Genomic DNA, 15328 nt, shown 5'->3' on the forward strand with positions numbered 1-15328 from the left:
CTATAAGGGTGTTGAAGTACAGCATGTTGAAGCGGGTACACATGCACTTCATTGTTTGTTTCGCAAGTCTACAGTCAGGCTAGCACACAAAAATGTTATGTACAGTGTGCATACAATAGGTAATGTGTTTCCAAATGCATGGCATAGCAACTTTGAAGAAAACACATAATCACGTGTGAGTGTCCTGCGTGAAATGGTCCATTTACCACAGATACAGGAAGAGTGACTGCATGGAGGGTCATTTATTCTAGCCACCTGTACAATATTTAGAGCTTGCACTACGCCTTGTATGTGGTGACAAGTCTTGTGGTCGTTCTACACTGAAGAACAGTCTTATTCAAACCAATGTTCCAGGGAACAGGCGAGGCTGGTGATGCCTTTGTGTAGCTCCATTCCAATGTCCTAAGGAGAGCCATCATAGATGAAGCCATTTCTTCATTGATCGCTGTAGCCATCTGCTTGTTTTCTACCTGCAAAATGATTTGTTGCAATTTAATGTCAGGAAAAGTACACGAAACATGACAAGCAGCACTTCCCTGCATCATTCACTTTAATATTTCAAGATCACATGAAGACCAGGATAAAGAAAACAAGCCCAGATGGTGCTTACTTCCAAGAAATCGTTATTTCGAAAGAATAAGGCATTCATTCTGCCAAATCATGAATGTAGGAGAGAGAGGCTACACAATTATATGAGGGCAATTCAGAAATTACTGCCTCCAAGCCCACTACTTTGCCAATATTACTGCAAACATTTTGAACTCTTTATCATTGATGCACTTATGTTTATGCTATCGAATGTCGCCTCACCTTCCTATCTCTTCTCGTTCCAGAGTAATCGAGCAATTCATGGCATCCAGTGGTGACGTCCAGTTGAAACAGCAGGCTGTAATTGAATTCTGACTGCGGAAGGTTGTGCGCATATCAACATTCATCGCCATCTGACTGCAGTTTACGGGGATGCCTGTGTTGACGTCAGCACTGTGCAGAGGTGGGTAAGGACTGTGAAAGACCAAAATCCTGCCGCATCAAATCTCCAGGATCAGCACCGAAATGGACGGCCCACAATGGCTTCTGATGAAGGTCATGAACATCAGGCAGATAAGTTGACTCAGGGCAATCGCAGGATCAAGCAACACCAGATTGCAATAACACTCGCTATTTCCATTGGCTCAGTGAACCACATCATTAAAGACCTGCGTTACAAGAAGACTTGCGCTTGTTGGGTGCCACGGCAACTGAAGACTGACATGAAAAAGTTGAAGCATAGCCAACAAGTTAAAATCTTCTGTAACCCAGGAGTTTCTTAATTATCTGGTTCACTGAACCAATAGAAATGGCAAGTGTTTTTGCAATCTGGTGTTGCTTGATCCTGCGATTGACCCGATTCAACTCGTCTGCCTGATGTTGATGATCCTCATCAGAAGCCGTTGCAGGCCGTCCAGTTCGGTGCTGATCCTGGACGTTTGATGCGGCTGGATTTTGATGTTTCACAGTCCTTGCCCACCTCCGCACAATGCTGACTTCAACACAGGCATCCCCGTAAACTGCTTTCAGACGGCAATGAATGTTGAAGGGCGTAGAACCTTCCGCAGTGAGAAATTCAATTACAGCCCGCTGTTTCAAGCGGACATCACCACTGGATGTCATGCATTGATCGATTACTTTGGAACGCAAAGAGATAGGAAGATGGGGCAAGTGACATTCTATAGCATAATCATCAGTGCATTAATGATAAAGAGCCGAAATGTTTGCAGTACTACTGGCAAAGTAGTGTGTTTGGAGGCATTATTTCCTTAACCGCCTTCATATTACAGCAATAACGCTGGGCAGTTTGTTTTCATGTGTGACATCTGACCCAAAACTACAATTTGGAATGTGCACAAATAAAGATGCTCGTGTTGAGTCCAATAATTTGCTTACAAATATATCAATCCTTTCTTATGCAATAAGTTTACAATGAGAAGCCACATCATCTCACTGCAACTTTTCCCTACAAGCAAGTTATATTGAAAATAAGGTGCAGCCATATGCTTTGCTATGCATTGCAGGGTAACCATCAAGAGGTACTTTGACATTAATGCCTTGTTCCCAAAACCAATAGTTTAAATGCCAACCATTAGTTCACAGGAGGTGGTGGCCACAAGGCAAAAACAAATTCGCAGGGTTTATGCCTATACAATGACCTTACATTCATCGGTTATTATAACAGATGGCATTGTTGTTTTGCCTGCCTCCTCAGGAATATACATTATTTATAGGAATAGAAATCAGCATTTTCACAGAAGCCTGCTCCTTTAACAAGAGACACAAACGATGCTGTTCTTCAGATTTTCCAGGCAAACAATGCAAGCATCACTATACTCACTATCACAAACAATGCAAGCATCACTATACTAAGCATCACTAAGCTGACCTTTATTTTTTTCTTAATCTATGACCTACACAGTGGCTGGTAACAACCCCTCTCTCAGAACTATTTGGCATCTCTACTAGAAGCCCTACCTACACCTTTTAACATCATCTTAGACATCTCCACTAAGCAAGCACATAATCCTTCTGGTATGTTTATTACAGAGGTTTTCACTAAAGATCTTCCAAGCAAGAACTCTTTAGCATCTGATCATTTAGATGCTTTGAACTGGAACAACACAGTGAATGCATCATGCTTAACAGAAGTTTAGCTATTTTAATCAAAGCACAGTTAAAGCCTTTCATGTATGAAGTTTGTCATCTGCTTTCACTTGATCTTGCTGGTTATCTGATTGTGAGTTACACTAAGATCAAACATTCTAATAGCCAACATCTTTCATCTGTGAAGCGCAGAAAACTTTAGTGCACTTGTCAGTGTTGTTACGGCATTCTTAAATGTGATGATTAGGCTGCTGGCTGTTTAGCACTGTAGTAGCATTGTACAGGGTGATCATTTTTAAGTTTTATGGAGTTTTAAAAAATTTCCTGTGGCAGATGGAATAATTCTTGTCCTTGAGCTAGATTATTTGAAGAGGTGGACATCACTAGCATAAGAAATTGAAACACATGTTCGACTAATTAAAAAAATTCACTATTCACCTCGTAACTAATTATTTTACTGCGCATATTGCAATTTACGAATTGTAGCCAGTGAGCTTGGAAGACGTGTGCACTTGAACTTCCAGGATGACACCAGTTTAGGAATAATTCCCTGATAAAGAACGCTACACAAGGGTGTTCCAGTTACTTTTTGCATCAGTGCATAAAAGCACATTTTGTTAAAAAGTAAGTGGAACAACAGTGCATTTTTACGGCAAGTTTGAGGGCCCATATCTCCAAACTGGCGTCATTCTGTAAATCAATTCCAAAGTGGATGCATCTTGTAATCTCACTGGCTAGGATTTGTAAATTACAATATGTGCTTCATATATGTGGTGGCACTGGCAAACACTCCTAGAGTTCTACTAGGAAACATAAATACCGAAGAAAGTGGTTGGGGAAAAGGCCCCTGTTGTAGTTCAATTGGTAAAGCATCGCACGCGTAATGCGAAGACGTGGGTTCGTTCCCCACCTGTGGCAAGTTGTTTTTTCATCCACTTTCATTTTCAGTAATCTATAATTTCTTTATTTCATTTACTAATCACAAGTAATTTACCCTAAGTTGTCCTTGGTAGTGTTTGCTGGCTTCTTAGGATAAGATTAATAAACATTGGCCCCTCGGTTAAGCCACTTTCTTTTTGTTTATATGTGCCATGAAGTAATTAATTGAAAAGCTAATTAATAGATTTTCGTTAATTCGTTGAACATGTGTTTCGATTTCTCGTGCAAGATAGGTCTGCCTGTTTGAATATTCCTGCTCAAGGACTAGAATTATGCTATATGCAACAGGTTATACTTAAAAATTCCACAAAACTTAAAATCATCACCCTGGATAAAGACACTGAAATTTAAAACAAGCTTCAGTGAACCTTACTGAATTAGCAAATGGCCAGTGTAACTAGCATGATTATCCTGGAAATATTTTGTAGCTTATAAGCATAGAGCATTTCACTTACACATTTAGGAATGCAAAATTTTCTTGAAATCACCCCTTTCTTTTTAACAGCTAGCATCCCTGCCAGTTTGGTTAGACATAATGTTGCATGACTTCAATAGTACTGCAAAATCAGATTTTCTTTCTGCTCCCAGTGTCTAGTGATATGTCTTTACCAGTGCCCTTAGCAGCTGAGATAACTAATGTTCCTGCAGGTAAATCTCAGAAAACATTGCGATAACTGCCAAGTAAATGCAATCGTGCGTCTTGTTTACAATACAACATGTGCTCTACCTCCTGCCAGGTTTGTTCTCCATATCAGGCCAGCATGCAACTTGCACTTTTCGCATGCATGAAGACACCTTATGAGGTTATGGTTGTGTCAAAACATGACATCAACCATAATGCCTTAAACTATTATATGAAACACTTGTAGAAAGATAGAAAAGGCACCAATCTTGAATTTATCATATTCGGTTTACAGTACCATAGTAGAAATGGCTCAACTAGTACAGATACGCAAACGGGCTAGTTGGTATTGGTCGATGACGTTCGACAATGTGAACTCGACAAAGGATGGAGAAAGAGGCGATAGCATTTGTCTCCATTTCTCGCCACTTTCGACGTCCTTTGTACAAGTCCGCACTGTTGAACATCAAGGGTCAACTAGTACAGCCTGAAAAAAATGTCATGAAAGTAAACTTGGCTCTCAACCTCGATAATTCTGCCTGTCAGGTATTATGGTTTCTTCAGAACTTATTTCTTTATACAAAGTCATACCCATCAAGTAAAGCTTACTGAAAGAAATGAACAACATCAACACCTCTCAAGGCACATGCATCAAAGGAGTTAGAGCATCATACACATTACCTTTAAGTGCAAAAGTATTCTTTTTCTTAGGCAAACTGCATATCTAGTTTCTTAAAGCCTATATATTCATTTGTCACAGCTATGGGAAAATCACAAGGTGGAAAAAGATGTGTTGGTGCAATTTCAACATTTATGTACAACAAAAGGTAAAGCACAGGAAGTCTCACTGCTCCTTTGTCTAAATGACACTCAATTTCATTTGTCATGTCACTCCCGTCCTGATGGCAGCAGAAACAGGAAGCGAGCAGCGTCGTTCAGAAAGCAGACGAAGGAGCTGATATCCTAGCTGACATAACGAGTAAAGAAGGGAGCTGGTCAGGCCATGTAGTGCAGACTTGAGACATCATTAACTAGCGTGAAAAAAACAACGGACGACAGCTAGAAGCACACACGACAGAGCTCTAGGCTTCAAATGAAATTTTGGCTACACAGAAACATAGGATTCAGGGGATGCGACCTCGACGGATGGAAGCAACATTCCTCTTTCCCTTTCCCTGTCTGACAAAGGAGGTATCGGAGCAAATTGATGGATAGGTTCATTTCGGCATACAAACACTCTTTTCGGTGAGAGCCAGGGAAGGGGTGCTTACGCACCTATCACCCACTTTTTCATGCAAAGTGCTTCGAATATTTTAATGTCGACCTGCCTCTAGAGCCGCATGGGCAGATGAGCGCTTTGAAACTGCTCAGTGCATGAGCACCTACAGCAATGATTGGCCAGATGGCCACTAGCCACTGACAGCTGCCCTATCTTGGTTCCCCGAAGCAGTCTTTTAAACACCGACCTGTTTGACTTGAGGGAACATAGGGCTGCTTTCAGTGCCTTAGTGGCTACCTGGCCAATTATCGCCATACGTGCTCATGCACCGAGCAGTTTCAAAGCAATCATGCGCTCAGGCAGCTCCAGAAGCAGGTTCATAGGGAAATATACGAACCATTTTGCATAAAGAAAGTGGGGAACAGGTGTGTGAGCAGCCGTCCCTGGCTCTTACCAAGAGTGTTCGTATGTGAAATTAACCTGTTCATCAATTTGTTCCGATAGCTCCTGTGTTGTTTCCATTGGTCAACATTCTGTGCATCCCATGTTACTGTGCAGCAAAAATTTCAGTTGAAGTCTAGAGTTCTGCCTTATGTGCTTCTTGATGTTGTCGTCTTTTTCACGCTAGTTATTGATGTTTCAAGTCTGCAATGAGCACCAACTAGCCCAAGTGCCTTCTTCAACCATGTAATGCATGGGGCAGATAACTGGTGGCACATTCGAGTTACAGAACGGATGCCAAGGGAAGAGAAGGGTAGTCAAGGACGGTAGAGAATTAGACTGTATGATGAAGTCAGGAAATTTGCAGGCTTCACTTCGAATCAGCTAGCGCAAGGCAGAGGTAATTGGAGCTCACTGGGAGAGGTCTTCATCCTCCAGTGGAAAAAATATGTAGGCCAATTGTGATGAAAAAAGTATACCTGTCGGCTCAGACATCTTCCCTGTCTTTTGAGCAATGTGTAGGCCCAAGACAATCAGCCGGTTCCCATGCAATTGCTTCATGCTGACTAACTGCATGGGCACAAGAAAACAACTCACCATTAATACCACTCGAGATTGACCACTTAATAAAAGAACCTCTCAAAACTGCAAACACAATTAAGCATTTACCAGCTTAATACATACATATATACAAGCCAAGAATAGTTACAATAACCATGCGCTTTATAACTAGACATTAAAATAAGGCAGTGAAACGTAGAATAGCCGTAGGATGTTCAGTGCAGTTCATTTCAGAAATACTGTCGACCACTGACAGGACACCTTAGGCAGGGTTCAGTCGTACAACAAGAAAACAAATAGTAGCAGTAATAAGCATGCGTGCGTGAAACCAAAAAACGAGTTCAAGGTCAAGAAAAAACATGATTAGGCTCGGTGTACTTATTTACACAAAGATAAATTCATAAACAAATAGCGCAACCACGCGTTCATCCGCAACTGCACGAAAGCTTCTAGAACAAACGAGTCCAACTGAAAACGAAGGATAGCCACATAGCCGGGATGGTTGTGGTTCTTTTGTATTAGTTCTAGCGATGAAAGCACAAGCATTGCAAGCTACCTGCATCATTACCTACCACGTGACCTGGGAAAAAAAAAAAAAAACGAGTGCAAGTACACAAGCGACATTTAATACGGTTGTCCCACTGCACACTTTTGGCCGCGATCGATCCTGACTGGGATCGAATTTCTGATCACGTTTGGCTTCCTTGCTGAATCTGCGGACGGTAGCCAATCGCAGTCGAAAATTTCGATCCAGAACAGGCTCAATCGTGATCGAAAGTGGCCGTGTGAAACCGGTATAAGTATGCGCCCATCTTTAGCAACAGAATGAATTAGCCAAACCAAAGTATTATTTACCTGCCTGCGCCGTATACTGACGCGTAGCAGTACTTAATTCTCTACAACTCTATGTGCTGTCACAATTAGTTGAGGACACACGAACAATGACATATCCGATATATTTTCATTTCTTTTTCACGTTCGGTACCCGTAGGCTCCACCTGAAGTACACATACTACACTCGCATCCAACACACCTTGTGCTGTCCTTTAAAGAAATTACGCGAAAATTACTACCACAATGACGCACCATAAAAACGCGACGCTGAATGTGACCACGTACGCACCTTTTATATGAGCCGTCCATCCGCCTTGCAAAAGGCCCTCGGTTTGAAGGCGGAGCGCTGTCACGACGTGTACTCTGGGCACGCCATTTCGTTTACGTAGTGGATGGACGATGTTGACGATGGATTCCGGACGATGTTGACGATGGATTCCACCGAAAAAAAAAGTCCACTTCATCACTGGTCAGGCCGAATGGAAGATGTTTTCTCGTTGGCCACGAATGACGGCCGTCGTAGGCATAGTAAACACACTGTCACAAAGAAACGCCGATGTCGCAGGCCGCTACTGCCTTTCTTTCTCACGAATAATCGCGTCGCCTTCAGTCCGGATGCTCCCTTCGCGTCGATGAGCACGAAAGTACACGAAAACAACGAGGTGGTGGAACCTAAACGTAGCGAAAAACAATTTAATTACTCACAACTTCAAGACTGTCACGGAGAACACACACATGTGCACCCGGCGGCCCGCCGCGAGACTCAGCAGCGATCGCGGCGACACCCATCGGTGGAAGTTATTTCAATTTCGGTTTCGTTTTCAAAGCATAGATACATATATTCTTTTAAACTACGTGTGTATATTACTTTCGAGACTATTTATTTTACGCTACCTCTAAGCAATTATTATTATTATTATTATTATTATTATTATTATTATTATTATTATTATTAATTTTATTATTATTATTATTATTATTATAAACAACAGAGGCAGATCCCACGCACTGTGGGAATCGACATAAGCGCAGCTTGCTGTTCTATTTGCGTTCACTGACGATATTTGGCGATGATGTTGACGGCCTACCACAGTCGTGATGTGATGTTGAATGTTATAATACAGAAAGACGTGCTTGCACGAGGCGCTGTTGCACGCCATTTTTCGTAGCTTACGTGAAAGTTAACGCTCTAATTCCCTTACACGAGCGCATCGCAACGGGGCTGAAGCGTTGATTTGCCGAACAGCCGTTTGCGTGTTGTCGTCTTGACGCTGCGGTGCTTTAGTGCGGCTTTGCGTCTCTGCATGCCCTGAGTCAGTGATCCACGTGCGAAAAGTGGCATTATTTACCCAGTTCGTCTGGGTGTTGGCTTTAAACATTCTCTTGTCTCGTCGTTAGTCTTCCAGATGGCATTGTGTCGATGACCAGGGTGTTTCAGTGGGCATTATGACGGCCAAAGGGGTCCAGAGAGTACTATAGCGATGCCCAAGAAGTTCTCGCTAAAAGGGCTCGCACACGCCTTCCCTGAGTCCCTCTCATGTACATTATGCACGCTCTGAAACCACCCACCGCCGCGGCTGGCAAGGCAGTGACAGCAGCAGCAGCAGAATTGGAAATTAAAAGGGAGGAGGCATAGAAAGCTTCGCTTTAATATCTAGCAGAACGCCTCTGTGCACACTGTAACCTGTCATCCAGAGCTCTGGTGTTTTGACAGAGTTCAATTTCATTCTACAAAGTATGTGCACCTGTCCTACCCTTCTCGCGAGGGGAGACGGGCGAGTCTCGCGCAGGTCTGCATATGCCAAGACATCTCGAACGTACTTTGCAGGTGGGCAATCGCGCGCACACTTGAAGAATGCCTCGCCACTGTTCCGTGAACAAAGATGGGTCTGCAAATGGCCCGCCTATTTCTGGAATCTCATTCTATCTATAATGATTGGCTTAATGTCCTATCCATGCAGGCAATAATACTGTATCCAATTTGGGAGGGGAAATATTTGAGTAAATAGCGCTGTTAGTCGGTGTGGCAAATACTGTATGCATCGCAAATTGTACCTTGGTTCTCTATGCTTTCTCACATTTCCCTCCCTTTCTTTTTCAGCACTCTGTTCTGGCAGCTGTTTGTAAGCCAGTAGAACTTTCCTTTCCTATACAACTACAAACTTAATAGTTTCTTTTTGTACAGCCAGCTTCGTAAATTGACGCAGACGCGAAGCCATGAGCGTTTTGCACGGCTCTTTCTGTAGAGGCTGCTTGATCAAAGCATTGTGGTGGGTGAGAAGGCTCAAGTTTGCCTACGAAGCTACCTTGTTTTTAAACGTCAGAGAAGCAGAACGAATTGGGGTTATTGATTCCGCGAAAGAATCTCAGGTGGGGTCAAATCTTCCCGAATTGGCGTATCTTTTGTCCGACTATGGTTCGTCGCCCCCTTTTGTGCCTGTTTCGTTGTGCTTGAAAGAAACCTAGACGACCGCATTGCTTTGGAGCAATCGTGGCGCGTCCAGCTGCATGCTGTCACGTGGCCTGTTCATTTTGCTGGATTGCTGGCGACCCACAAGCAAGAGCTGCACTTTTTCTGCCTTGCTGAAAACGTCTTGAACATTTTTCTTTTTGGTTAAATATTCAATGCTAGAAAAAGTATGTGCGCGCTTTTGGATCCCGCGGAATTTGTGCGTGACGACATTTGAGAACTGTGTGCCGCTTAGCCCACTATGACATAATAGTAGTGCTTCAGCAACAGGTTTTTCGCAGGACATATTTAAAATAGCTCATCAAAACAGACAGTGAAACGGTGGGGAACCCTCTTCAGGCGTTTTGTCGGCATTGAAAGCCCGACATGTCTCAGGAGGAAGTGGTTGGGGTAGGGGAGGGCCCGCTTCTGGATCCGCCACTGGTTTGTAGTGCCGTGGGACACGCTGTCTCTTTGTGCAACTGTATGTTTGTGAAAGTAATAAAAATAAACAAAAACACCCTTGCACCCACCCCCAATATTCTTAGTCAGTGCACCCTTTTGGTGGGTAAAAGGGTGTTATGACATCTAGAACTGCCCTACGCTTCGCAAGAAGTCATGATGATGGGATATTTCTAGAATGAAAACACCCTTCAAGGGTGTTATGACTCGCAATTCTCACCATCAAGGGTGTAAATTATTTTACTGTGTATCGAACTGTTTGATTTTGAAGGCGTAGTTGGTAAGACATAGTAAAAATGCTCCGTCACAATCTTCTTATCAATCTTCACGCACTGACGCAAAATAAAATACTCTTTTGCCCCCGTCGCTGTCTTGTACACCGGTGTAAATTAATTTCGGGAAGCCATTGTACAAATACGCCACTTTAATGAATTAATTAGGCCTCCTCGACACTAAAAATATTTTTTATTATTATTATGGGGTCTTACGTGTCAAAACCACTTTCTGATTATGAGGCACGCCGTAGTGGAGGGCTCCGGAAATTTTGACCACCTGGGGTTCTTCGACGTGCACCTAAATCTAAGTACATGGGTGTTTTCGCATTGCGCCCCCATCGAAATGCTGCCGCCGTGGCCGGGATTCGATCCCGCGACCTCGTGCTCAGCATTTCAACACCATAGCCACTGAGCAACCCTGGCGGGTCACTAAAATGGTTTAACACTTCCCAAATTTCTCTTTAAGTCGCTAGCGGTGGCAGTGTGCGTCATGACATTGGACTTTGCCGCAGTTGTTCCTAAAGTATATATATGACACAGGCTTTTAGTAATATATTTCTATGGACATATATTTCTATCGTACTCCTTGCTGTCCGGAACACGTGCAAGCGAGAAGTCATGAACGTGCATGACTTGTACATGTGTACCCAAACGCGCATCTAAATTTTCTCTAAACCTCACCGGATAGCTTTGGTGCGCACACAACGCCGGTTGTAACTGAATTGACACGTTGTCGTGCAATTGAACGGCAATGTTTAATGCGTCGAAGCTACACCTGTCGTTGTGAAGGGCTCCGAGTTAATATCCACCAGCTGGGTTTCTTTGACGGTAACGAACCTTTAGTGTTACAAGCGTTTTTGCGTTCGCTCACTGTCAGCTTGTGAACGCTGGTTGTAACGGAATCGTTTTATTCGAAATGACGCTTAATTCAACATGTTTCCGCGAACCCCGGAATACCTAACTGACAACTTTCACAGAATCTGTGGCAATACCAATGTGTCGAAATGGCGGAAATTTTGAAGAAGTGCTGCAGAAAATGGCGGCTTACTGTCAGAAATTTTTGTGGAAGATGTCATTTTTATGGGGCACATATGCCTCTTACAAAATATTTCTCATGTTTCATTTTTGTATGATTTGTATTTAAAAGATCGTACAAGGAAATATGGACACTTCTTTAGCACGCACCTGAGCACACCTTAACACAGATTTATTTCATTTTAAGGGCAATCTGTGCTAAATATCGCGCAATGCCAAACGTTGTTGTCTATAGAAAACAAAAACAGAGGCGGCCTGTATGTGGTGGCTCCGAAACGAGGGCTGAGTGCGACTCGAATTTTTTTTTTTTACCCGACTTTCCCGCTTCGCGTTCCGGCTCTCTCTCTCTGGGATATCTCGTCGTCTTCGAGGAAACTCAAAGTAGGAACGGCAGAAGATATTCAGGCTGCTTTGGTTGATAGGCCCGGGCACGCGAAATTGTGTCACTGTTTGCGAGCGACCGTGCGCCTCCGGCCGGCGTCGCATCACCGCGAAGCTCTCGGACGGCGCCCGATCCTGTTTCGCAGATAGCGGTGCACCCCAACCATACTTATGCACCATCCACCGTGCAATCTTCCACACGCGTCTTCGTTCTTGCTTTGTGCCACTGTGTCGAGTTCTAGAAGTTACCTCAAGCGTCAAAGAACCAGGGATCGAACGCGCGAATCTGCTAGCACGTGGAAACCTGCGTAGCGGAAACAACTCCTATTTCGGTGTTGTGAGCAAGCAGGTCAATCGCGATGAACAGTGTGTAAGGCATAGTGCTATTTCCAACGCAACGAACGACAACAATAACCATAAAATAAGGAAGCGTAGTGACAAGTCAAGGCGTTGTCCATTCCATATGTTCGCCCCTTCTTTTGTGCTCGAACTAACTGCGTCTAACTAGGTATAAAATGTCGAGAGCGATTACATACAAAATGAGGATGCACTCGAAGTCATCCTCCAACCAGCGTCTCCTGGGTCTAGGCATGGTGTACACGTTCCGGGAGCTCCGAGAGGCTCACTTAACTAACCAATACACACGCCTCTCTAAGACACTGTCGGGTCGCCGCCTCCTTGCCCGACTACACATCCAACACACCACCCTTATGGAAGAGCCAGTACGACTCCCTTTCGAGTGGAGATGCGCCCTCCAGGTACGCCCTCTTCCTGACAACATGACACGTGAGGACCATAATGGTCGGCGCCTGGCGCGGGCGGAAGCCCCGGGCCGCCACTATGGGTCGAAACCCGGCACTTATTACGTGGACGCCTCCGGCCCCCACCATGGGGGATGGTACACGGCCGCAGTCGTCCACCAGTCCAAAACAGTTAACGGGCTTACATTTCGCGCCCGCGACATAACTCATGCGGAGGAGGTCGCCATTTCACTGGCTGCTACCCACTCTGATTCCAACACAATTATCCCCGACTCGCGAGGGGCCTGTCGGAACGTCGAGCAAGGCTGGGCTCCATACTTAGCCTACCGACTACTTCAAAGTTGCACCTACACCGGGGACCCCGCTCACCGGAACATGGGCTCCTGCTCATATGGGTCTCGAGGGGAATGAGGCAGCCGATGCCGCCGCCCGCGCGCTCTCTCTCCGGGCTTCCTTTCTCGACCCCCTAGATCAGGATCTTGAATTCAATCCCGCGTATTCTTTTAAAGACATTGTCCTGCACTATCAATCTGGCCATAGCCTTTACCCTCGCCCGAGTAAAGGACTATCTAAGACGGAGGAGCGGCTTCTACTCCGTCTCTATACGAACACCCTGCTGTGCCCGGCAACACTCAAACATTTTGATCGTTCTTTCACGGGCAGTTGTCCGCACTGTGCGGAGAAGTCTTCGGATATCTACCACATGGTGTGGGCCTGCCCATCTAACCCAGCTATTGCCCCTCACCCCAACCCCACTCGGGAGGACTGGGAGGCGACCCTGCTCGGCTGCTATGATCTGCAGGCCCAAAGGACCTTGGTCGAGCGCGCCCGGGCAGCGGCCGACGCCACTGGGGTCCCGTACTAGGGATTCCACCTGGTATTTTAAGGGCCGGGCCCTTAAGGACCGGCCCATATGCCATGTGCTTCTCTTCTGAGAGCAATAAAAGTTTTTCACCACCACCACCTACATGCTGTAAAGCAGTGATTTGGGCTTGTTGGTAAGACATGGTGAGGCTTATAGCGCGTGATCAGGTGCACTGTTGCCGGGGTGGATGATGGTGACCACTCGACGTGTGCTCCAGCATACAGAGACTGCTCCATTGTGGGAAGAGCCCGAGGTAGGATAACTCGCGAAATTATAGAAGCAGAAATGATTGATAGGCTTGGGGATAAATGTGTGTCTAAACCATCGATTGCCCTTTCCCGCAAAGAGTTATCGTACCTGCGCAATGGTGTGTAAAGTTTTTTTTTTTTTTTTTGTAAACAGCGCATGTGTGATGTACACGAGAAGTTGTATATATGTATGGGTCCCTTGCTCGAAATAGAGATTGTTGCAAGTTAGCGCCTGTGTGTGTCACGTCTCACTTTTGTCCTTGTCTTTTTCACGCGCTATAAGCCTCACCACCTACATACTTGTCGAGCTAAACGGCGCTTCTTGAACTCTACCCACGTGATTTGTCGAAGCGCGCTCTAAAGCCTCCCTGGCGAAGCCTATATTGTTCTCGCTGGGCTGAGTGTACTCTAATCTGGGCTTACGTTTACCCGGGAAACGCTTTCTACCTAAAAAAAAAAAAAGAGAGAAAAAGAAAGACCGTGTGGAGCCACTGCTCACATTTTTTGGAATTTTCCCCACTGTGCACGTGATTGCTAAACGCGTCCTACCTGTGGAAGCCTAGCCAAGCCCTGACAAACAGGCATATACTTTTGCGCCTGTTTCTAGTCACTATTTTATTATATGTAGCTTTCCTTTTTCACCATTGTGAAGCGTGCCCTATGAAAAGGAGGCGAACATGGAGGCGTCGTCTCCTATCGTTTGTTTGCACGTCAGTTCTTCTTTTCTCCTTCTTCTTTTGTTCTTTTTCTTTTTTTTCGCCTCCAGCTCGGCTGTCAGCTCCGGTGAACCGGTGCTGTTGTTCAGAAAACAGAGGCCGTTCAGGGGACGACAATGCAGCCACCAGCGGATCCCGTTTCCCGTTAGCTCCCACCGAAAGGAAAGAAAGAAGTGAAAAACGAAAAGGAAAAAAAAAAAGAACGAGTAGGGTTCTTTAGAAATCTCGGGCAGGCTACAGGTGCACTTGTGTTTTCTTCTATGTCTTTTACGTTTCGCGTCGCTCCGAACTGCGGAGTTGTTGAAGGGGGGCCGAACACAAAGGGACAGCAACGCGCAGATCTTTCAGAAACACGCCCGGGTACCTTCGAGAAAACCTGACCGGTGCGAGCGTCTGCACTGAGAACCGCGCCCGCGTTGAAACCGTGCAAGGTTTTGAAAGCGTTATAGATCTGTCGTTAGCCGCAAAGCAATCTGAACACGATGCACATAGAACGACGCAAACACGAAATCTTCCGCGTAACGTATTCATCCGCGCGCGTGCGGCGCCGTCTCCTGGTGTGTAACGCAACTTACGATAGTCCAAGACGCATGGAACGTCAGATCAAGACGCGGCCATGACTACGGACAGAAGGCAAAAATACGATAACCACACGGCGACAGCTAGTTCGTGAGCTGATAAAACTTGCTCCCGTGTCCCGATATTACTCCCGTGTTTCAAGCTTATAGCAAAAATTGTTCCCGTACACTGTTGCTCAGATACGCTATGTCGCTTGGAGTTGGAGTGAAGACGTATTTAGTATGCAAATCTACAGACACTTGTCTTCAATTCTCCAACGGTGCTATTCGAATTGCTGTGGCAATGTTTACAACTCGAAAGTGTACTC

The 15328-nt window shown here is 45.0% G+C and overlaps 1 protein-coding gene and 1 long non-coding RNA gene across 3 annotated transcripts in view; one reads left to right on the top strand and one right to left on the bottom strand.

The window, feature by feature from the left end:
• Positions 1-15328, top strand: part of LOC126539541 (uncharacterized) — a 158409-nt gene that overhangs the window by 14205 nt on the left and 128876 nt on the right. The window lies entirely within an intron of this gene.
• On the bottom strand, positions 224-7991 carry LOC126539548 (uncharacterized). Its single transcript, XR_007601346.3, has 3 exons — positions 7540-7991; positions 6335-6425; positions 224-470 (listed from the first exon to the last, which is right to left on the bottom strand). It is a non-coding gene; the product is annotated as an uncharacterized lncRNA (long non-coding RNA).

The sequence above is a fragment of the Dermacentor andersoni genome, chromosome 11, assembly GCF_023375885.2.
Source record: "Dermacentor andersoni chromosome 11, qqDerAnde1_hic_scaffold, whole genome shotgun sequence".
Taxonomy (NCBI): Eukaryota; Metazoa; Arthropoda; class Arachnida; order Ixodida; family Ixodidae; genus Dermacentor; species Dermacentor andersoni.